The 24762-nt window shown below is 38.5% G+C and overlaps 1 protein-coding gene across 2 annotated transcripts in view; it reads left to right on the top strand.

Moving 5' to 3' along the window:
• Nucleotides 1–24762, top strand: part of CD247 (CD247 molecule) — a 57900-nt gene that overhangs the window by 608 nt on the left and 32530 nt on the right. The window lies entirely within an intron of this gene.

Here is a 24762-nt window from a genome sequence, read left to right as displayed (position 1 = left end):
TTTGCAGTAAACGGCATACCTGGCAGGCTGCAAATAGCGGGGCGTAGGTGATGAGAAAAAGGGTAGCGTCCTTCCCTTTGTGTCTCTGCCTTTCTGCTTGTCGCTGCTAGACAGAGCGTAAAATGAAGTTGTTTTTACCTTTATGTATTTGCTCATGGTGGTGTATATGCTGGCCCCACTTGGGCAGAGAGTGAAGCTTTGGTATGCACAAATCTTCAAAAGTCACATTAATTTTGGGAGAGAGGAATGTCCTTCTCAGTAGCATAGTAGATCAAAAAAGCAACAAAATTTACATCCAGCTGAGGCCTGAAGTTGGAGAAGTCAGCAAATACTGGTAGGCCACGTTTGAGCATGTATTAAAGCAAAATCCACTGGAAGAGTTCCCACCACAATGTACGCTCTAACTGTACTTAAAAAACACACCATCCTTACGCTGAGGAGCTTTGGTGACTGCTACAGTCTTTTTTCCTTGAAAGTTTTCTAGAGATTAGAGAAGGGTTTTGCAGCCACTTGCTAACACTGTGGAACCAGTTCTGGTAATTTGTGGAGGTTGTGTTTCAGGAGGATTTTAAGCAGAGTCATTCACTCTGTGGTAGGGATGCCTCCTGTTCATCCTCCATTGAACCTCTGGGGCCTCCGTCCCTTTCTGCTACCTAAGTATGACACTGTACTTAAGTATGACACTTCTGGTACTTACATTTTGTACATTGCTCATATCCATAGGTGCATATAGGACTATAAAGTTATGGAAATCACTTTAGGTCAGAATGTGTCCGCAAAAAATGTTATGTTTCTCCTTTTAATCTGTCACAAGGTGTCAGTAGTTCAGGCTCCTATTTGTACTTTTTTACCGGAAAACCTTTATTGGAAAATATGTAATACAGTTTGCAGATAGGTAAAGCTAGCCGTATAGGAGTCTCTGGTGCAAAGCTCTTAGGGGTATTCACACTCACAAAGAATACATGCGATCAAATTTTGAGCAGGCCTCTGTTGCCATTGATTTGGACATGGTTGCCTGTGGATTTGAGGGGAAGTATTTTTGATTGGATAACTTACTAGTTCGAAGAATAGCAGTATGTAGCCTAAGAGTATAGGTAGAATAGAAGAAATGCAGTACAAAACTTTGGGAATTGTTGCTACATTATTGATGCAAAATACACAGTAACAAAAATTTAAGATCACCATGAATTTAGTACAAAGATGAGACCAAACAGATGAGTTTTTCAGCTTGGACCTACGAACAGAAGCAAAGATCTGCTGCTGCCTGGAGTGTTTTCAAGACTTCTTAGAGTGAAATGAACTTTTATTTTTTCATAAAATAAGTTCTCAGAGTGGATTGAGATTCGGTAAGCTGCATAGCACCTTACAGTGAGTTCATTCTACTTCACTATAATGTATTTTGTCCTTGTTCTTTAAGTGGTCAATTGAAAGATGCTACCAAGATTGGCACTGATGAACTTGCAAAGCCTTTCCTTTTGATCTTTTGAGTACTGAAGTAAATGTGTCAGGCATCAGAAAAAGTTATTTTAAAATAAGTGATTCTAGAGATGGGACACATATTCTGATGCAGATTTTGAGTTATTGACACCAGACCACAAATTTCAGAATGCTCAAATTTGGCCTTCGAGCAATCACAGAGGGAAGCCATATCATATACACATTTAGTTTTCTGTGTTCCCCCCTTCAAAGTGTACATCTGGAAGTTTAGCTGAGGTCCTCCTAACACCCCTCTGTGCGTGAAAATATGTAATTTGAAATTCTGAGCAGATGACTTTATTAATAATGTTCTTCATCGAGATGTAAGAATAATACTAAAAGACTTCTACCTAAATATCACAATTAAAATGGCAAAAATCTTCAAACAGTTTGCAGAGCTTTTAGCCTGAAGTACAACAGGCTTCAATAGCAATAAAGCAGTACTGTGGGCAATATTGTAGAATTGCACCTTTTGTTTTTTTAAGGCTGATGAGATGACACTTTGATTTGTACAAATACACAATGCACACATGTATGTGCATATATATATATATATGCTCAAGAGTTGAAGGACAGCCCTGCCCTGTTTTTCATTTCTTTATAAAATCACTTTTCTCAGAATTGTCTGGTAAACAGAATTGGACAGTGTCCTGGTTTTTTGCTAACTCTGCGGAAACTAAAACATGTCAGCCTTTGGCAGATATTACTCGCCCAGCTTATTTTTGCAGTATTTTGCTGCTCTGCATAATTGTGTCTTCTGCCCATTGGGCGCCATGATGCCAGAAGCCTTTTTTAATCAGTTCATGGACAGGAAGATAAAATGTACAGGTAATAGGTCTTAGGTTTCATTTGTTCCTTCCTTTTCATCAGATGACTTAGCAGGTCTGCAAACTACAAGATTTGTAAACTATAAGTTATTTACAAGCCTATTCGGGAAATCCAAACAATTAAATACAGACTATTTTGACTACCGTCCCCATGTCTGTGCTGTCTTAAGTTCTCCTATCTGAATTCATGTTACACGTAAGGGAAAAAAAAACAACTAAAGCCTTAATTTTATGTTTTATTTCCTTTTTCTCCTGCCTGTTCACAATGCTTCATTAATAATTCATGGAAGAAAACTATGAACTGGCACATTAGTGAATGGAACAAAATGTAGGCAAATGTAGCCTTTCTTTGTAAAGGGATGTTTGTTGAGCTCTTGCAGTGCTGTATTCAGGTCTCCGATGCTTGTTATGGAGTAAGTGCTTTCTAGCTAAACCGTTCCGAGCAAAATTCCTAATGGGTGAAGTAACAAGTTAATGATTGCATTCCTTTTGGTTTTTCATTTACGCTAGATGGAAAGTATATGCAAAATAGAGAAAGCTATCTGAATATATATTTCTATTTCTCCTCTGTGTGTTGTTCTTAAGTAAGACTATGTTGATAAAAAGCCAAAGTGGGGGAAAAATAGGAGTAGCAGGTTCACTAGGAGCTTAAAGAGGATGAGAACTTGATTTATAAATGAACACTCATGTGAGGAGTGCTTTTGACAGCCGTTTTCTGTTATCCACACAAACTTGAATTGTGACTAGCATGATCAGTAAACCCATAAGCAATGAAACAAGATTTATATAACAATAAATTATTTGTTTCTTAACTATCTCCAAACTGTAACCAAACTCCTTTAAAAAAGAAAGAAAAAATACTTTTGTGCTTGCACAATTGTAGATAACCATCGAATCCCCCTCCCCTCCTCTAATTCTTCATATATTTGAATGTCTATATTGTATGTAGAACTGTAAGATGCATCAGCTATTCTGGCAAGAAAACAGAGTACATTTGTAGGGTGGCGTGAATGGAAGATAGAACTTCTTAAAAATACTTAAAATATGCATCCTTTTAAAGGAGTCTGCTTTGTCCGTGTGCGTGTATACTCGTAAGCATATTGTTGATTTTCATTGTTCTACTGATACGACTTTGGATGACGGCTAAATTAAAGTTTCACTGCTGTTTCTTTTTAGCATTAAGAAAACAATTTATGCTATTCTAGAGTCTGTGAGAAGCTGAAATTTTGCAGACTTTTCTGATTTGCATTGTTGTATAATATAATATTTTCAGACTGAGTTTGAATATTGTTTTCTTAATTCAGTTCTGCTCCTTTAAAAAATACGTAGTATTTTTAGCTTTTAGAATACAGAGTCCAGATCAGATTTTTTTCAGGAAAGAATTGAAGGCATTTAACTCCACATTGTCCTATGCAACTGATTTATAACTTCACATATAACAGATAAGATGCGCAGACAAATTAAAAGCTTAGTTTGCAGTTCTTCAGTCTACTCGCTCAAATGCACAGGTCTTGGGAGACAGTGGAAATGCATGTATTTAGCCGCATACAATGGATATATCCATCTTCGTGAAAGTTAGACTTACTGATGTTCTTTCAGTCCTTTGACAACTTCACTATTAAAAATAGTGAAATAGTGAAAACAGCTAGCTCCTAAGCCTCAGAGATCACAAGCAGTGGTGTCTATGCCAGTTCTGTTTCAGGGATACAAACCATCTCAACTTTTGAACCATACAGATTGAAAATATTTGAATCCCTACGAGTTTCCTAGGAATAAACCGTCAACCTTTGGAAGCCTTTTATGTATTTTGTTCCCCATGTTTTGTTATGTGTCTGTCAAGTCTTACAAGAAGAAGAATAGCAAGTTTGGAGTTTTCCATCTTCACATGAGTAGGTAAAACACTGTGCTTCTGGCAAGCAGGTTGTGAAGCCTGACTATTAGGTCTATTTCTTTTGTGGGATGTAATTGTAGTGAAAACTTCATCTATATCCTGACTCTTTCTGAGTAGCAGAACGTTTTTTATTTTGTTATATTTTGAAGTGAAGGAGAAGCCATAATGATAACACAATCTTTGAAAGCTTAGACAATACAGAGGTGAAATATATGCCAAATTAGAATTTGATGGAATCTGACAAGGGAAAAAGGTTGGAAAATTTTCAACAGCTAGCATAAACTGTAGCAGGACACACTGAGTAAGTCTAGAGGATGGCTAGTTGTCAACACTTGTGGGTTGTTTTTTTTAAGAAAACTCACCATATATGATTTACTTAAAATTCGAGCTGTTGTCGTAGGTGAAAATCTTAACTTCCACCATAAATAAACTTTTATATTTTCCTAGTCAAGTTTTCTAGCTTGTAAATGAAACCTTGAAAATGCAAGCCTGCATGGCTCCAGAAACAGAAAAACAGCAAAACAGCTATATAACCTGTCACTTATAATTTTTTTTTTTTTTTTTTTTTTTTTTTTTAAGGCAGTTGCTGGTTTTGGGGGAGTGATAGGCCAGTCTGCCTCAGAATGCTGCAATGCTCATGGTTGGCAAGCACTGAAAATAGTTTCCTGGTCAAAAAGAAAAGCATATTAAACATTCAGAAGCGGAGAACACTTAGAGAAGTTTTCCTAACAGCTCCAAAATTTGAATTGTAAAAATGAATTAATAAATTTTATTATTAAAAAAAAAAAGGCAAAGTAATGGACTTTTCTAATGGGATAAGATGCGATATCCGGGAAATTAATGAGGGAATACTAATTTGGGTGGTGTTTCATTTCGAGTAAGTGTACATTGGCCATTGACTAAAGGAAAGAGCTATGTGACTAAAAGACCCTTTTTCTGGTTGTTTATCTAAATTTTATTAGTTTGTTCCAGCCAGTAGCACAGGTGTTTTGCATTCATTTCACTTAAAATGTTGCTGTCATCAGCATGACAGCCAAACCTGAAATAAACAGAGCCAAATATTTATCAGAATGCTTCCCAAATATTTAATGCATAAGTATGTATTGTAAATTCATTCCAATTCCCCATGGTGTATACCGCCGCACAAAGCAAACTGTGGCTCAGGCAGGGCAAAACAGAAAGATGTCCAGTTGGTAACTATTAGATGGGTGAGAGCAAACCCTCACACTTGCACAGATCTTGCAAGTAGATTGAGGTTCTTTGCGTAGGCATCTGTATATAGTATCAGGGCACAAACTAATTAGATACTTTGTTTGTAAAATGTTTATCTTTAATTAGTTAATACGGAAATTCAGCTCAAAAAAAAAGTTAACATGCAATAATTTATTACTTATCAGATCAATTTGAAGCAAGAGTTTGGTGCTGTGTGACAATGTCACTTTTTAAATACTCTCGGCAAACATCATTTCAGTGAAAGAGATCAACTTCCTAACGTTAGATACTGCACATTCCTAGTCATTAAACATTTGTTTTGTCATTCAGAAATAGCTGAATGGTTTGAATGATATCTTTAAGATGTATACGTAAACTGAATTCCTGGTCTGGGACCTTACAGCTCACAACACAGCAGAATTTTAAACCTTTGCAAAGAAAAATTTTTACTCGTATCCTATTATACATTGTAGCTGTATAATTACTCTAATATTAGATTTTTTTTGGTCGTATATCAGCAAGCTTCAGTCAGAGAACCGAACATCAAATCTTTGGTAGGAGTCATTTTTGTGTCTATCCGCTGTGTGTTATTGCGATTTACATTGTTTCCCGTCCAGCCATGTAAAACCAATTGCAAGAAAGAAGTCTTACTGGAATTAAGTGGCATCATCTCCCACTCTTTCTCTTCTCTCTGTTTCTCGCTCCATGATGTGAATTTGCACAATATCATCACTTTGGGCTTTTACGTAAGTAAGGTAATTTCAGCAGCACTTTGTGCAAGCATGCAGGTGCATTTCTGAAGACTGCAAAAGCAGAATAAAGCCTTGCAAGTTGTGTTAAGAATCATATTCTGAAGGAAGGAAGACAGGATACAGAGAGAGAGAAATACTATGTAATTGGTATATTGTAAAAAAAGTCTACCTAAACTAAAGACAGTTTCTAAGAAGTAAGCAAACAATTCTGTGGATTATTGCAAGTATAGCTGCTCTGTTCATAAAATGCCTTGTTGCAAATTAATTTCTTTTGATAACTTTAAAAATAATGTTATTTCAATTCTACAGATTTCTTCCTGACAACTTGCTGCTAATTTTCAGGATTCATTTGCTATTTTATATTGTTTTATGGTTTATTACCTAAAGGTACGATACTTGACCGAGTTTGTGTGCACAGGTGAATTAATTCTTAAAGTCTTAGTCATTATAGACTAGAACCTGTTAAGGGAATTTGTAATAAATATTTTCAGGAGAGGTGTATGGGAGTGGTGCTGTATGAAGTAATGTAAGTATGCATTTTTCTATTTGTTTATTTCATTATACCTTTTTATTTTCATGTTTCTCAGGAAAGGCAAAAATTCTTGCTACTAGTATTGGTTCAGTACTTAATAGTCGGTTGGAATTCGGAGAGTTACAAATGTGACACAACCAAAGTAATCCTTGTTATAATTAACTGAGTTTGGAGACTTACACTAGCAATAGATTTGACCTCATGCTTGTTTGCTACCTGCATTTTTTTTCTCCTCATTTACCTGTAGCGTGTTCTTCATTAGCAATGGGCTTCTAATTCTTTCAGTCTCTCTCTGTGCATGTACATTCTCTGCATAATTGTTCCAGGGGGGGTTACTCTGATGAATAAAGTGTAAGAATTAAATCTTTGCAGGTGGTAAGCTTAAAGAGAATTGGTGATAGTAAGTGAGATAAACCCACCATTTACAACAACGGTCCTCTGATTTCACTTTTCCTGAGACAGAAAGGCAGTAATACCCCATCACAAGTTGCCTAAATTTTAACTTCCTGAAATGATCTTTTAAATATAAAACTGAGCATTGATGTAACTATACCCAGCGGACCAGAGAAGATAAGCAAGGTTAACCCATCTGGATTTCACGCAGAAGGTTAAACACCATTCCCGTTAATTTAAAAAATGAGCACCTAATATATGCCATAAAGGCTTTCTGGAATTCAGCTTCTCAGAATAAACATCTAAAATGGAAAGAAAAAAAATGTCTAAATCTCTTTCAGTAAAATTAGTTTTAATTATGCTTTCAGTAGGACCCAGTCTCACTTCTACTTGAGTAGGGCGGTGACGAGAGCTTTGCCTACACACGCACACCATACTGTATACGAGCAGAATTATGCAGTGAGTGCTAGCAGCCATAGCAGTGCCGTAACCTGGTCCGTGTGGGTCAAGGCACAACTGAGTGGCCGTGGACTGCCAGCAAGCTGTGAAATGCACTCGCCTAAAAGTCCTAACCACTGCATGGAGTGATTACTTTTCCATCCCCAATTTTGGCAGATGGCCTCTACTTTCTGTGTCAAGCTCAATACAGTTTGATGAGAATATGGATTTCTTTTTGCCTTGCAAATTAGGAATAATTTTATTGAAAATAGCACAACATTGTCCATTTTCTTCATATAGAAAATTTGTGAGACAACTTGAGTAATTTGTTTTAAGGCAACTGCTTTGCAGATAATTAGCAAAACTGTCTCAAATGTGATCTAAAGTTCTGATGAAGACTGCTTGTAACTTCAAAATTATGATCCATCCCCAAAAGTCTGAAAATAACTGCAGATAGTCAACGTTTTTGATTTTTTGGAAGACTTTTACCAAAAATATAATGAAATACGAAAAGTTATGCATACTGGGTTCATTACTTGACTTTTTCCTGAGATTGCATTATGATCACATCTCCAAGTGTTTGTCCCTGACTCAAAAGTTAAAAAACCAGGATTCTCTCACAAAATTACTTCTCTCTAGAAGCAGCAGCTTTAACTTACCTTGTTTTGAATTCTCTCTTAAATTTCAGATTTCATAGTATTAACGTGAACTAGGCAGAACTGGAACTTTCCCCTCTCTTGTCTATTTATGCAGCTAAATTAATCTCTTTTCTTCTAATAACTCAGATGTTATTTCACCGCTTTCCTCAAAACCCAGCAGCGCTATAATACATTTGTTACTGCTGTTAGCTATGTCTCTTCTGAAGGAAAAACAGCAGCAGGCTTTCAGGCTTGAGATAACTTTTTTTCTTTTTTTTTTATAACTCTCTTAAAGAAGTTACAGATATGAACCTTCAGCCCTATCTTATTGTAACATCTTTTCCAAGGAGCTTTTATCTGATTTTATCTTTCTCAGCTGCAAAGAAGTAGCAAACAGGTTTGCCCCTTTTCTCTTTTGCTCTTCTTTTTACATCTTGGGACAAATGTCTGTTTGTTAGACATGATGACTTTAGTAGAACACATATCAGGTTTAAAATAGAGCGTAAAGGGAAACAACTCTCTGCAACACTTTGCATCACTTTAATTATTTTTTTTCCCCTCCTTGTTTTCCACTGGGGTAAACCAAACCATTCCAAAGCATTTTTGTGGGACACCAAACAATTAGTGGTCTGTGTCTGGGAACTGGGAAACCAGGATTCAAGTTCTAATTCTTTGTGACTCAGAGCAGGAGACTGAATAGGACTCCCACATCTTGAGAGACACTTGCTGGTTTTCATGAGATATTCTAATGGGAGTCTAGAAACATTCCCTAATTAATGTGCCATCAGAATTTGTACTGGGAAGTGTTTCTAATGAACTGAATAAACCTATGCAAAAACCAAAAAAAAAAAAACCCTCTCAACTTCAGTTGTAGTATTTTACAGAGTCAGTTTAATACTTTGCAATCAATTAACGGAGTACGTGTATCTAAGAATTTCCCCATCCACCCTTCCAAAAATCGTTGTGCTCTCTAGCAGCGACTGTATTTCAGCATGACCGGGACCCCTCAGGAGGCTCCTGTGTCTGAGACTGTCTGCAAAATGGGGCATAGAGGTGGTGCTGTTCTCTTGTGCATGAGTACGTAAGAATAACACCAATATGAGTACTGATAATATACGCTTATATATTGATGATTCTGCCAGTTCTGCAACCATGTGTAATTATACAGGACTGGAAGATTTAGAAGAAGGTCCTAGGCTGCTAAATCTTAAGGGTATGCGGGATCTGAGGGAGTCAGCAACATGAAATATGATCAGAAGAGGCAATCTGAGAAAGCCCAGCACATGTGCTGACCTTCCTTGAAGAGAAGGTTTATCTAGAAGCAGAAATGAGAGCTTCAGGTACTTAAAAAGATTTGGCAAGTATCTTCACCTCTAAATGTGCCATCTACATGCTGTAACTGTAATTTGGGATTGGTATTTAATTTCTGTCAAACTTTCCCCTTCTAATTAGGTCACGTCAGTGTTTTAGTAAAAGCCACTTATTTGAATGTACCTAAACTAGCTTTAAATTAGCTATCTTTCTTAGGCAGCTCCCCAATAGTGTCAGCAGGAGTTTTACTTCAGACAAACTGCTTGGGCATTTACCAAACTGCTCAGCCAGATTTTTGCAGCTCACACAAACATCTATGCTGAAGGAAATACGCTGTTATCAGCTAGTTGAAAACCATTTTAGTGATGTTTTTGTGAGCTGCTGCCGCCTCCGTAATGACTGCAGCGTATACAAGTGTTTTGGAAAGGAGAAAGTTTCTCATTCTGTGCCTTTGGGTTCAGTGGGGTCTTCACCTCTTTTGAAGGTTCAAGGTTGTACTATAATAAAAACATAGTAGCGTTCAGCTTCATCCACGGTTAGAAGGTATCTTATACCCAAGGAAAAGAGTGCCTCTAAGTAGCTACAATCTAGCTTTTATTTGTCAGTTTGCATGTATAAATGATTTTAGAAAGTGGTTTTAATGAAGTCTGCACTTAAATAGTGTTTAATTCCTAAAGCAGTTTTGTTTTGAGGTTTTCATTTTCAGTGTTTTTCTGTTTCACTTCTCATAGTCTTGTTTCATTGTAGTTCTGAATACTTTTAAAGTATCTTCTGATGCTTTTTAATCTATCTGGTTAGGAAGATTGCTATTAACATACTAAGAAAAATCGATACGAATGGAATGTAAACTTTTTAAATTGGAAGTTTGAACTTTGAGGGGGCCACGAAAATGATCAGAGGGCTGGAGCACCTCCCCTATGAGGACAGGCTGAGAGAGTTGGGGTTGTTCAGCCTGGAGAAGAGAAGGCTTCTGGGAGACCTTACAGCGACCTACAAACACCTGAAAAGGGCCTACAAGAAGGCAGGGGAAGAACTGTTCACAAGGGTTTGTAGCGATTGGACAAGGGGTAATGGTTTTAAGCTAGAAAAGGGTAGATTTAGATTGGACATTAGGAAAAAGTTCTTTAATATGAGAGTGGTGGATCACTGGAACAGGTTGCTCAGAGAGGCAAGTGGAAGCCCCATCCCTGGAGATATTCAAGGTCAGGCTTGATGGGTCTTTGAGCAACCTGACATGGTTAGAGATGTCCCTGCTTATTGGGGGGGGTTGGACTAGCTGACCTTTAGAGGTCCCTTCCAACCCAATACACTGTATGATTCTATGATTTGTACATAATTCTGACAATTCCCATCGTCCTCACTGCTCTACAAAGTCTCTCCTTAGTGAAACAATGCTATTTTTTAGATAAAGCAAGAAAATGGAAAAATGGGGTTGCAGGTTTTGTACTTCTAATTGTGGCTGATTTACTCTGTAACCTTTAGAAAGCCACTGGAATGTGTGTAGGCTTTCCGACAAACCAGTGTCCACGCTTAATCAAGATGGGCCACTCTCTTAGCTGTTTTTGTTAACTTTAAATTGCTTATCCAGTTGTTGCTATACAAGTAACACTTAGAAAGTGTTAACATGCATGATCCTGAAGACTATATGCTATTTCAGTATTTGATTCATCAACGAAGAGGTTTATTTGCCTGTTTCATGATGGTGTTTTGAAAACATAGGTCTATCAAGTATCCTTCATTTCCTCCAGTGTAATGTATTTTATATATAGGAAATTAAAACAGTGGCTGTGTCTAATTTGCTGCTACATTCACAGTGATCCTTACTGCTTACAGGACAGCATTTGCTTGCATTCAGAAAAAGGCCAAGCGTTTTCCTTCTCTCTCTTTAAAAAACCTTTATTATTAGAGATTGATTGATGAAAGAAACAAAAATGTAAAAGCTCGGGTATGGACACGCTGTTAGTCTTCCTGAAGTGGAGAAGGGGAGAAAAAATAGTGTCCTGTACAGACTATGTGTTATTTCACACTTACAAAGTGTCTTGAGCTCTTTAGAAAATGTGCTCTAGAGATGAAAAAAATGTATTGTGCTCCATGCAACACATGTATGCTGTCACTCTTCATGCCAGTATGGTTCTTAACGTGATGGTGTTTAAGTTGTTTGGTGTCCAAGAGTTACTGTTTAGAGACAGCAGTACTGGGATCGCAAATATATTTGAACAGTTATTCTAGCCACATTTTATTCCCACAAGAACACCTATGCTAGGACCTGATAATTGTAATGTCTAAATATCTCATTTAGACTGACCAAAACATACATTATTTTTAGTGGAAATAGTTCTTGCTATTTCAGTAGATGTTGAAGTTCAGCTCTCAGCTGTCTGTCTTCCTATAACTACATGCTGCTTTTCTCACAGGTAGCTCATGGCTACTGAGGACTTGCCCTATGCATTAATATTAACCAGGCATCAAGGCAAGGGCTTCCTTTGGGGACTGACTGCAGTTTATTTGCTCAGTGTATGTAGCCTCTTTTGCCTCAGGTACTGAATACAGCACCTTGGTCTTGAACTCTGGGGTCTTTGGCTTCTGAGAAGTGAAGTTGCCTAAGGGGAGCTATACTTCAGCAGAGCTTTTGTTCAGGATGTTTTGGCTTATGCAGGGTAATATCTGCAAAGTCGCTTGGAAAATGCTCAGTGCATGGCCCTTATCTATTATCTGTGTCACATGTGAGAAACAGAGGGGTGTGAGCTTGCCTGAAAGTTACTTCAGATTTGTTTTCCAAAGCCTTTCAATCTTGGGGTCTTGAGCTGAGAAGAGACGAGGCAAAGTGTGAAATATTTGGCTATAGAGCCCTGAAGTTGTAGCACTTTAAATGGAGTTTACATGTATCTCATCAAAACATTGCCTCTTCAACATCTGTATGTAGCGTGTAAAAGAAGACACACTTGTGTATTTGTGCAGAGGATTTGAGACAGGTGATGATTGCTGTCTAAAATACACTGGGAGGAGAGAATATGAAATGAAAATGAGAGTGCACATTATAAAAAATGTTATAAACTGGTTGCTGAAGTACTTCAGGGGGATCAGAAGAAGGATTCACACCATCCAAATAGTTTTGGTACAGGGCACTCTTGGGGCAAAGGCGGCAGAAACGGAATTCTTATTTTGGAGAAGTTTGCTGAGTTTATGGAATGGACTTTTTTTAGATGGCTGGCTGTAGGAGCAAAAGACAGTTTGCCAAGGAGACCTTCCTCAGTCCTTTGTTCTTATTTACGTATTTGAGAGGTACACAAGAATACCCAATGTTTAACCAAACATATTACATTATATTTGTGCTGTATAAGTTAATGGCTGGATACAACCACAGATGCTATTGACATTGCACAAGTGTTTGTGCGGAGAGCAGCACAAAAATGCGTGGATGTGTTTGTAAGCATGTGATAGAAGCAGATCTCTGCAAACCCATTAAATTCGTATGTGCTATTTTGTATATTAGCGCAAAAATGTATTTTGCTTCCACTATTGAAGCCATTTTTAAATGCAGATTTAATAAGGATTAAAGATGATCTTTGGTGTTTGTTTACCGTTATATGCGTACATATTAAAATTACAAAATCTGTGGATAATATCTTTCTTCTTTTATCAGATAAACAGCAGTTTTCTGAACGTGAGTTCTACTGTTACATACATGCAGCCCAAGGTGGGGGGAGTAATCTTTTCTCAGCAGGTGCTAGGAATAATGGAATATTTCTTTTTTAAGCTTGACATTCCTATTTCGAAGGCAGTAAGTGTTATTTCTACTGGGACCTCCTCTGTTTCTTTCCTGCTTCCTTTCCCTTGCTGAGTACTACCTGGACTTTGTCTTTTATAAGCAAGAGGTGTGGGTACATCTTTCTAGTTATTTACTTTCCCACCAGTGGCACATCTGAGATTTTTTATCATTTGTGTAATAGTAAAGACTGCTATTAAATGGTTTGAAAATCCAAATAGAAATCAGGAAATCCAGAAATGTGAGTTCATAAGTACCTTTTTAAGTTTCATTGTATTTGTCTTTCTCTGACTATACTACATGTATACTACATACTACTGGATGTTCACCTACATGCACATATGTAACGTCTTGCATGTGTCCAGTGCAAATCAATCATTCCCAGGTATCCTTCCAACCTGACATGCTGAACTTATAACCTGGTCTCTACTTGAAGTCACTTTTTGAATGAGCCACACAAACTTCTCTCCTTTGGTGATCCATGAGTGTATTAAACATTCATCTGTCCTCATTCAACTTCCCAGTACGAAATTGAAATTTTAATGGTTATTCCGTCAGCTAGTTTACAAGTGCCTTATTCACCCTTTCTTAGGAGAAAGTGTTGTAATCCCTAATTATGTTCTTATTTTTCATTCATCTTATTTATTCGCTTGCTATTTGCAATACAAATCTGAGATCACGGTAACTGACCAATTACTTTATCTAATTCACACAAGAGTCTCAATAAGAACTTCTACGATTAGTCCAAATACTTTAAGGTATATGTGTATTAGAATGATATACAGGTTTTCACTAAACCACAGGAGTTTTTGCTTGGGCAACACAAATATTAATGAAATGTGAAATACTGTTTGATAGCATCCAGTTTGCCCTGAACTGTGAAGCATAATGTTAACAGCATTGTTGAAAAATAAGATCTAATATAAAAAAAGACTTTGTATGTGCGCCTGTTGCCTTTTAGAATTACACTATTGGAAGATAAGGGCTAGCAGACTTCCTGACTTTAAAATATTGCATTTGTTGAATAACAAGAGTCTGCTAAGAGTAACACCTTTGATATTTTAGAGAAATGTGTAATTTCCCTGCTGTAAGAAAGCTTTGAGTGAGAACAAATTCTCTCAGTCTCTCTATATGGTCAGATTTGCTTTATTATCCCTGAAGGACAGATTGGGAAATGAAAATACAAAGAGTCAAACAAGCTTTCCTCAAACCTCATAGAGGAAAAATTTAGAATAGAAGAACTAAACGATTGTTACTGAGGATAAAATAATGAATTGACCTGCTCACTGGGTTTTCTGATTCAGATGATGTTCATATAATCTAGTGAAGTACATTCAATAAAGTGTGTATTTTAGATGAGAAGAATATGTGAAAGTGCTTATGTAAGCAGTTAATTTCTTCCTCTAAAGCTGCACCTATCCCTTCCTGTGATCTTTCTGTGTCCAGTTGTTCTTCTGTTTGGTATGGAAAAAGAGGTTTTTTATTGTGGTTGGCTTCATGTGTCCCACTCTCTAGAATCTAATGCTGTATTTCAGTAGCAATTTATTTTTAGCAGTGAAAACAATAAAGGAAAAATAACTGGTTATAACTACTGCTGCTTCAGGAGAATTTAAGATTGAAAGTGGAGAAAGGAATAGTACAGATCCTTTTAAAGGAATTGCGAGATACAAGACTTTTTTTCCCTGTGTATTCCTTTCATACACAGGCTCTCTGAACTATCAGTGGTTTGGGAAGAGCAATGGTAATTGCAACTAAATTTAAAGGAAGGGCTTTTCACCAGTCTTCTTGCTTGGATTCATCAAACAATAATAGAAGTGCATATGTTTAATTTCTGAATTTTTGCTGTTAATGACCTTCGTTAGTCAGCTTACAAGTGTGAACATAATGCAGCACAGTGACATGCAGGCTCTAAAATTTACATCAAACCCCAGTTTTCTGAGTCATAGCAAGTCTGAAGACTCTAGCATAGCAATAACTGCTGCTGCAGTTAACATTAAATGGAAACAACTTGTCTGTTGAATTCAAAATGAAAAAGAAAAGGAACATAATGTTTTCTTTTGATGGTCCTTCAATAAAATGTTCGATTTTATGACAGAAGATACCTAGACTGTTGATCACCACCATGGCAATTCTGTCAGCTGTGGAAAGGTGTTGGTGGGTTTGTTTCTTAGAGGAGAAAGAAGTCAAGACAGGAAACCATTAAACCAGCACCATACATCTGCTTGGCTGTATGTATGAAATTGAGACATACTGGGCTACAAGGAGGGAGACAAGTCTAATTCATTGTGCCATCTGATAAGGAAAGAGTCGGGTGATGCTCTGCCGTAAGGAAATATACCTTTGATATGTCTTTTTTGATCAGAGAGGCCTGTTCACATTGCTTACCCCAAAGTGTAGGTCATTGCCACAGTCACGTTCCTTCTCCTCCAAGCGGACCACTGCTGGTGGATAGATCATGTGGGGTCCTGGGAGGACAGAGGTGTCAGTGCCATGTTGTTCAATGTGTGAGATGTTGCCTTCATACACAGCATCATGTCTCAGAAACTAACTCTGCAAGTGTTGCACCCAGTGTATAAAATTAGTCTCACTTGGCTACACCAGAGTTTTGACCATTATTAGCACCTCAACAAGTATCAGTGTTGCAATACAAATGGGAAATCTCCTAAAGGCCTCACTGTAGATGGACTTTTGTGAAAGCAGACAGAAAGAAGCCACTGTGCAAAATCGGTCAAGCTATGCTACAAAATCAGCTTTTTGATAGTTGTCGTTACAGTGTGGCTAACACATTTTGGTCCTGCAGTGTACACGGGACTGTGAATTGTGTCTTCACCTTGTCCCTGAATTATGTGATAGCCTTTGGTTTTGGTTGGGCTGTAACATAATTTGGGAATGTGGCTTGACACCATTTACACTGCAGAATAAACTGTGTTCCTAGCAGGGTTGAGCAATTACCATCTCATGGGTACCTTCTCTTCCTCCAGTGTAGGCTTTTTTTGATCTTTTAATGAGTCAGTACTTGCTACTAATCGTATTACTTTCATTAATCTAATGATTTCACAGAAATTCGAAGTGATCTGTAAGCATTAACGGGTCCTCACATACTCTTCTGAAGTAGTATGCTCGTATTTCTATTATAATGGGGTAAATCATGGCACAAGAATGGTCAATTGCCTTTCAGAAAGGCTCTGGCAAAGCCACCAATAGAACTGCCAATTGCTTTAGCCATTAGCTATGTTTCCGTGTCTGAATTCATGATGGACTAATAGAATGAAAGACTAGACCACAGTGGGTAAGAAACTATGCAAAAGTGTATTTCAGGACCCTTGATTATGAGTTTTCAGCCAAAGCAAGAGGAAGTTGTTTCACATTGCTATTTGTGTGTGAAAACAGCGATATAAATAGAAACCCATGTTAAGAAAGTATCTCCACACAACCTGTTGCAGCAAGAAGGAAGGAAGATAAATGCAGTGCTGAAGCAATTAGTAGATGGGTTGTAAGATACTCTACATACCTTTATAACCAACAAATTAAAAAAAAAAAAAAATCACCAGCCAAAGCAAAGTCTTATTGACAAAAAGTAAGTGCCATGTCCAGCATACAAAGGCCCAAACATCACAGTATGATGTAGAACATGGCTAAAATCCATTCAGTGCTTTGTAACAGGATGCCGGGGATGCTGAAAGATTACTATACAGAAAAGTCCAAAAGGACAAGTGCAATGAAACTGGGAGATAAGGAGTGAAGGAGATTCATCAGTTTAGGTTAAGATAGAAAGGACCTTGGCAAAGTGAAGTCGCATGTGATATCAAATACAAGATTTGAAACTGATTGTTAAAAAGGTAAGATCTTTCTACGAGGCTACCCTTGTTACTAGGAATGCTAAAGGTGTGCTGGAAACCACAAGAGTAAAGCAGCAGGGTTTCTCTTAAGCAACCATCTTTTGGATGGAAATGGCAAAGTTGTTTTTCCTTGAAAGAGCTGGTCATCAACAGCTGACATTAGAAGAGGGTCAAGGTGAAAATAACCACCAAAAACCTGCCATGAATGTGTTCTTCTGTAGCAAAATGACAGATTGCTGTGCTACGGCCAGAAGAGAAATCTCTTAGCTTTGAGTGTTTTTCTCTTGAAATGGCAATACTGCAACTGTGGTATTAAATTAAAGGCTTCACTGGAAAGAAAGTACATCAATCCACCTTCTTGATTTATTTCTTATTTCTGACAACATTTTAATAAAGAGTACATTTTGTTTTAAGCAAAATACATATAAAGAGCAGTGATAAGGTCTTGAGTTCCCAGGGGATTGCTATGAGGCTGGATAGTGCGTCTAAGTCAGCCCATATGTCCTAGGATTAGTGCTGGGTAGCAAACCCTCAGCAAGGCTGCTACTGGTCTTCACAAAGCAGCAGGATAATGAACATTTGACTACCTCAAAATGTTTGGCATCTGTAACTGAAAGGGTATGTAAATTTAAAACAGCAGGGGTTTTCCAAGGTGTTGAAAGGGAGTGGGGAGAGGGGGAGGCAGAGGAGCCACCATAAACTTTCTCCAGGCACAGAGGCTGAAAATGTTTTGAATTCTTCCCCTTTAGACTTTCCAGGCTAAGTTAATGGCAAGAACCAGAGGGGCTTTCAGGAAGGCTCTGTGTGGGTGTAGAAAATGAAAATACAGTAAGGCCACAGTCTTCACATTCATACAACATCTAAGTTCAATAATGGGGTCTGAAGTTGCGATAATAATTTCCCTCTTATACAGGAACACTGTGGTGCCTCTCACACAGCTGGATGTCATATGATGCTGCCACATACCTTTCCCATTTGCGGTGTTTTTGGATCCAGGACTGTCACTATTCTGCCACGTGAACTTTAAATGGCCACTGCCTCTTTCCGTGCCTGTGCCCCTTACCAGCCTTTGTTACTTGTTTAATTGGATTCTGATTGTGTAGCACTGCATACAGTCCAGAAATTAATGCACTACTTGAAGCTCAGATTAAACAGAAACACAAGTCTTTGCAGGACTGGGATACGTGCAGTCTTTTGGGGACAACTGCTGTATTGAAGCAGGTACACCTGTAACACCACAAACAATATCATCCAAAACTGCGATGATTGAGGGCTAGGGCCCTCAAGACTATTTAGTGATTTACGATAGCAATTCAGTCTTGCTGTTATCATTTTATGGGCACTAAACACTCAACAATGAGCAAAACACAACCCCTATAGTAAAGCAAGTTGCTATTGGGAGTTTCATGTGAAGGTAAACCAGATAGCTGAGTACCTCTGTCACAAGTCTCTAGGTAATTTAAAGCAAGAAAGCTCAATATGTTTGTGGTTTTGGTTTGGTTTTTGTTTTAAGTTTTGTATCCATCTCCAGAGACAGTGGTGTTCTCATGCAAGAGCATCCTAGAAACTACGTCTCTTCCACTGCTGACTTGTTTAGGGCCAGAGAGGCGTTTCAACACTGAGACTGACCGCTTTTGTTTTCAATGTCTTTTGCACACAGCCTCTGAAATACACAAGTTTCAGCCTGCTTTCCCCTCAACTCAGCAGAAAATGTTAGACTGCTGATCTCTGTGACAGGGCAATGAGTGACAAACTGCCTTGTCATTTCAATCAAAGCCACCCACACTTGTCATTAGATTTATCCAGGGTTAAACCGTTCATTACACACCAGCCCGGGCTGCCCAGGGTAGCTGTTTTTCTTAATCTCCTGTCATAACTGTTGTATGTTGGAGGCGGGAATGAAAGCACCTGCTGACTCAAGTGACAGCTTTATTCTAGGAGCTGGGGACTCAGCTGAAAGAAAAAACAAATGGGGACATGAATTACTGGATATGCAGTTCAGAAGGATAATATATTCTGTAGAATTAAGAGTTTGTTTAAAAGAAATTATATAGCAGTTCTCATCTCCTCCTGCTTCCTATATAACCTACTTTTCGCGTGTGTTTTTCTGTGTTCCTCTTGTTTCCTTCTCACACATGAAACTGCTCTTTAGGGTGTTTGGGTTTTTTTGTTCAGAGATTTTGCTGTTTTAGCTGGAATATATTCAACAAAACTTGGTATTAATTCTTCTGCCAGTTTTTGTTTAAAAACGCAAATATATAAGAAAAGACCCAGCTGGTATAATCCATTTCATATTATAACAGCACAACTCCAAATGCATTTTATTTTAAATTTTGTCATGTTATGTCTCAGTGTGTTAACTGTCTCTGGGTTGTAAACTTATTTTTCTTCATCTTGTCTCTGTAGTAGTAGGGTAATACAGTTCAGTGCATTATATCTTGGAAGCAGGAATCTTGTTTTGAGTCTGATACTGGCTTGCTTTGCCTCCCACTTACCCTACAGCTAAGTGGAAATGAAGATTATTTTTTTAATTTATTTTTCATTAAGTGCCATGCTATTCACGGTAAAAAGCACAGCTATATTCCTGGGAGACAGCTACGCCCTGACTAGCTAAAGGAGAAAAGAATAATTAGATTCCTTCACCCCCACACCACTACTCAACCAGCTACTGGAAGTAAAATGGCTGTATTTGAGTTACTTTGAATAAATACTCTACATTAGACTTTTTGATCTGACAAAATTTACTATAGGTGCATTAGATCTTTGATTGAATTTTCATTGTATGTTCAAGTGCTAGGCAAAGCACGCATGTATTTTTTTATAACTTAAACCACCTAAATTCTGACAATGCTGCCAACTATTTGTTGCTACTCAGTAACTTTTGATGACTCAAACATCCTAAGCAATTTCAGTGAGCCAAACTTTAAAACAATATAACCTATTACAGAATGTTTTCCTATTTCCTCCTCGTTTGGCCAACCCCATATAGATAACAGCAGCATTTAAGGTAATAAATGTAAATAATTATATATTATAGTACCTTCATGTTTTATACATCTGTTTTTTGTTATCTTTAATGTATATATTCTTGATACATAAAATACCTTAATATGCTGCATGCTAAAAATAAGTGTATTCTAGTATTTTTGAAGATTTCGAGGAGAATATAGCATGCATCTTGAAGTTGTGCTCTCGGGCAAGTCTTTTTGGTTATGGCCATTAAAATAAGGGCTCCTTTCCATAGGGAAAAGCAACATTAGTCACCTGACATGCATCTTTCCCTCGGCGCTCTGAACAACAGGACATTTGTCAGTGAAGTTCCTCTCTGCATGTAGAAATAGAGCAAGAAGACTGGAATAGTTTTCAGGAACATCCTAAAATTTTTCTGTCAGGTACCCGGTTTGTTCAGATCCTGGTACGGCATGGTAGACGTAGGCAGAGAGGTTTTAGAGCTGTTTATTTTCAGATGAGCTGTCATGCACCTGTGCGTAACTCAGCATGGTTACATCTCCAGCACATCGGATGTGCCTCCTCCCCATGCAGCGTGCAAATGCTTTGGGACCTCCAGGAAAAGGACAGACCAAGGCTGTGGAACACTGCAGCTGTGCAGGTGTCCTGCAAGAGAACCAGTCCAGGGTACCCACAGAGGGACTAAGGAGAGCTAAGCACCAAGAGAAACCATTACATTGCTTCTTTTTTATCAGGAGAGAGCTTGTAAGGACTGTTAGGGAAGAAGTGAAGGAGAACAGAGTAACTCCAAAGGTTTTATAGCATGGCTCTCAAGAGGAGGGAAGCAGAGGCCACTCCATGTGAGGAGAGGCAGGATAGCTCTCAGTTACAATGGGTGTGATCGGACACCCATTAACTTGTTTATGAGGTAGCAGAAGGTGAATCTTTTGGCCTGATACTATGAGGGGCTTGGACCTAGACCTTCCATGAATAAGAACAGTGAGACCTCAATGGTTACGCAAAATCAGGCCTTCTGTTGTTACGTGGGATTATGTGATTGTTGATGCCCTGTTTCGAGTTTGGTTGTAATTTATTGCTGGATGATTTAAAATTGGAGAGCTTTTCTGTAAGATGTGTGTGGAGTGGAGAGAAAGAGGAAGATGAAAAGAAGAGGAGGAGAGAATGAGGCAAATATTCTGTAAAAGGTTAAACTACTTGCAGAGATAGCCAAGGTGAGAACAAAAGGGAAAGCGTCAGAGGATAAGCAGCAGAGCATAAGATTAAGGGGAGAATTGCAGATACGATGTCCCAGTAACTTACCTTTATATCATCCTCTTCATGTTAGAAATGATCCTGGGAAGCCAAGCTGTGGTTCAGAGACCAGATGCAATTCAGACACTGCTTTGGTTGTGACCTCTAAGGCAAAGGTATAAATGACCTTCCTAAAGTTTTCCTTACGTAGATGAGGTTGAGCACAGAATCCCAGAGAGAACTCTGGAGTCATCTCGTAAGGATTATGGTGGCTGAATCTCACACAGCATGAAGCTGTGATAGCAGTACCTTCCTTCCAGGTAAATATGTAGGTTTGGATAAACATATATGTTGTCCATCTGAACTGTCCACACCAGGGTTTGTTTTCCTCTCTTTTAACACTCTCTGTCCTTAGATATTTCAGTTACTCCTGCATTTGTTGTCCATAAATAATCCTTACTATTCCTTCACTGGCTGCTAAAATTAGGGTTGAACCACTACAAAGTCAGTTCTCCGTATGACAGAAGAATGGCAAATATGCTGCTAATACTTCAGGAACAGGAAGAACACTGACCAATCACAAATCTGTTCGCCTTGTACCTCAGTGGGCTGAAATGCTTCAGGGTAAATTCAATGGGAAAGACACAAGAGAGGAACATGGAAAGTAAGATAAAATGCAACAGCTTTACCAAAGATTGATGATGAGGATAACTAAACTGATTACTTGGTAATGGATTATTACTTATCTTCACATAGGAAGGGATGGTGGATTTATCTGGATCATTTTCCATGGTGCTACATGGAACAGAGAGGAGGGATTTTAGTACAGGTATTGTAAAGAGCATAGTGAAGTGGTTCACAAGAAAGTGTCTGTAGGACATGCTGCAGGAGAAAATTTGTGTCCGAAGAGATGATTGGTAAGAAAGTTTAAGAACTGATCCGGATATTACTATTTAATATCATATTTAACAACAGTGGCAGAAAAAGTAGGAGTGTGTTAATAAAATTTACTGATGACACAAGATAGGAGCATGTCATTAACACAGAAGAAGACGTTGATATCAGACAGGATTTCATGGACTGGTAATAGTACAGAGAGGATAGACATGCTATGGGAATGTGTAACAAATTTCTGCCCTACACTAGTTGGGCTCATCGTGGAGGAGAAGGACTAGTATGTTGATTGTATGTGGTATCATCAAAACTGGCAGTGAGAGAAGCCTTGTAAGAGGTACCAGGGTATGTTAAAAGCTGCATGTGCCATAAACGGGAATAATATTATGTCACTGCATAAAAAGCTGGTAAGACCGAATTTTGTGGTTTGTTCTGATCGCCCAAATACGAAAAGAAATAATTCAAGTGGAACAGGTATGGGCCATAGCTGTTAAGAGGATCAGGGAAACGGAGATCCTGTTGTGCAGAGAAAGACCAGTGGGCCTTGGCTTGCTTGGCCCCCAGTAGAAGGTTGCTACTCTTTCTGCATAAAGTGCTTTTGTAAACACAGAAGGGAGAAGTTAAAGTGTGTTTCCTTTTCTCTGGTAGCATTGTCAGCCTAAAAGCTTTCTGCTTTTGTTCCAACCCTGTGCCATGCCCTTGCCTGCAGGCAGCGGAGCTGCCTGTGAGCACCTGGAGGACGAAGGCCATGCAGCAGATGGAGGGTAAGGCTGGTGACAGACAGCTCAGAGCCAAAGGGAACAGGGGCAGCTGCTTACTGAGGTGGCATTGCCATACAAAAATACAGGGGAATTCTACTTTCATATTAAGCTAAAAAAAATGATGTTGGAGAAAAACAAACAAACAAACAAACAATGTAAAATTAATTAATTAATTGAAAATGGAAATTCAAAGACCTTTTGTGTCCCTTAGAGCAACTCAGGTTCTCAGTCTGCCAGGGAGCAGCGGAATTAAACTATGTAGGTGCACCCGTAGCAGTCCTAAAAGGGAACATGAACAGTGTTAATGCAGCTCTGGGATGGGATGATGGAAAGGTATTCTTGAGTTATATGTATAACAAGTCATCCAATGAGCCCCATTTATCTTTGTTTTAAAAATCCCAGCACACAGCCACCTTATTTCCCTGCAAATTATGTCTTTAAAATCAACAAAACAGCAGTAAACTGATCAGCTCAGGGGTTCCCTTCCCTCCTGTTGGAAGTATGAGAAAGAATTAGATGTAAACTGCTACCTGAAGTTCAGAGGAAATTTGAACCAACTCTAATGATGCTGGAGTTCACCAACTGCTGTGTGAAGTTATGTCTTTTTTAAACTCTATTTGAATTGAATGAGAGTATCGCGATGCCTTGTATATTTAGCTACATTTTGCTCAGTGGCAAGGCATTCAGATCGGCGTAATTCAGATATGTCAGAAATCTCACGTTTGCTGCTTAAATATGTCTCCTTCTGCCTGGATAAACAAGAGGAGATGACAGTTTACTTTTTAAAACAAAACCAGGAAAGTGTATTCTAGTGTTTCCCCCACTTCAAGCCTACTGCCAGTATAGCCTGGATTACGGAGTAGGACGAGAGCCTTAGTTAAAACCAGCATCTGTGAATTTTTATTCTCCTGTATTTCTTTTCAGTGCTGAAGGCATAATAAATTTGCAGGAAAACATGGCACTTGGAAAGAAGGTGATAGGTGAAAGGTTGTAGCTTGGCTTTGCGTCAGAGTGCTTGAGATTGACATTAATCCCTGCCTTGCTATCTGCACAACTAAACTCAGTCCTGCAAAAAAATATTTACCCTATTCTGTTTGTTACAGAACTGTCAATGTGTCCTACTTTTGTCAACTATCCTGTGCTTTTGTTTTTGTTTACTTTTGAGTGCAATCTAATTATTTATATAACCCTGGCTTTTTTTTTTTTTTTTTTTTTTTGGACGTACATAGGGTTGGCAGTTCAGTGGCTTTGCTGTTTCCACCTCATCCTATCTTAATTTGGTTGTACCTTGTCAGTAGTCATATTCCTGCCTGCCTCTACACATTTTTTCTGCTCTTCTGTAGCAGGCGCATGTGTCCTTGCTGCGTGCATAGCTTTAGGAGTTGCTGAATGCTTATTAATGGTCACCTACACTGTCTCTTTTTGACCTCACTGCACCCTGTTGTTTTTTGATCTGAAACTTGCAGACATGCTGATGAGTTGGAAAGGTTTTCTGCAGTGGGAAGGGGTGTAGTGGCAGAGGTTGGCCGTAAGACTTAGGTGGAAGAAAGTATTAGTGACAATAGCTGTTCAGTAAACATCTTCAAGTGTTGGAGCGTCACCAGGTTGTGACTCTGGGGCGCAGCTTGGGCAGTGGAACATATGTAGCTGCACCATGGGGACTGAAAACAAGCAGCAGAAAAACCTACGTAGAGTCAGAAAGATGATGACTTCTGTGAAGTCGTGTGTTTCCGCGTGCGAGGCTGACTCCTGTGGGGTCTGCTGTTGCCTTTTATCGTAAATGGTAGCATGCAGCTGAGCTGGTGCTTGCCAGGCAGACCTAAGCCACAGAA

Source organism: Leptosomus discolor, chromosome 1, assembly GCF_034619465.1.
Source record: "Leptosomus discolor isolate bLepDis1 chromosome 1, bLepDis1.hap2, whole genome shotgun sequence".
Lineage (NCBI taxonomy): Eukaryota > Metazoa > Chordata > Aves > Leptosomiformes > Leptosomidae > Leptosomus > Leptosomus discolor.
This window is presented reverse-complemented; position numbering and strand designations above follow the sequence as displayed.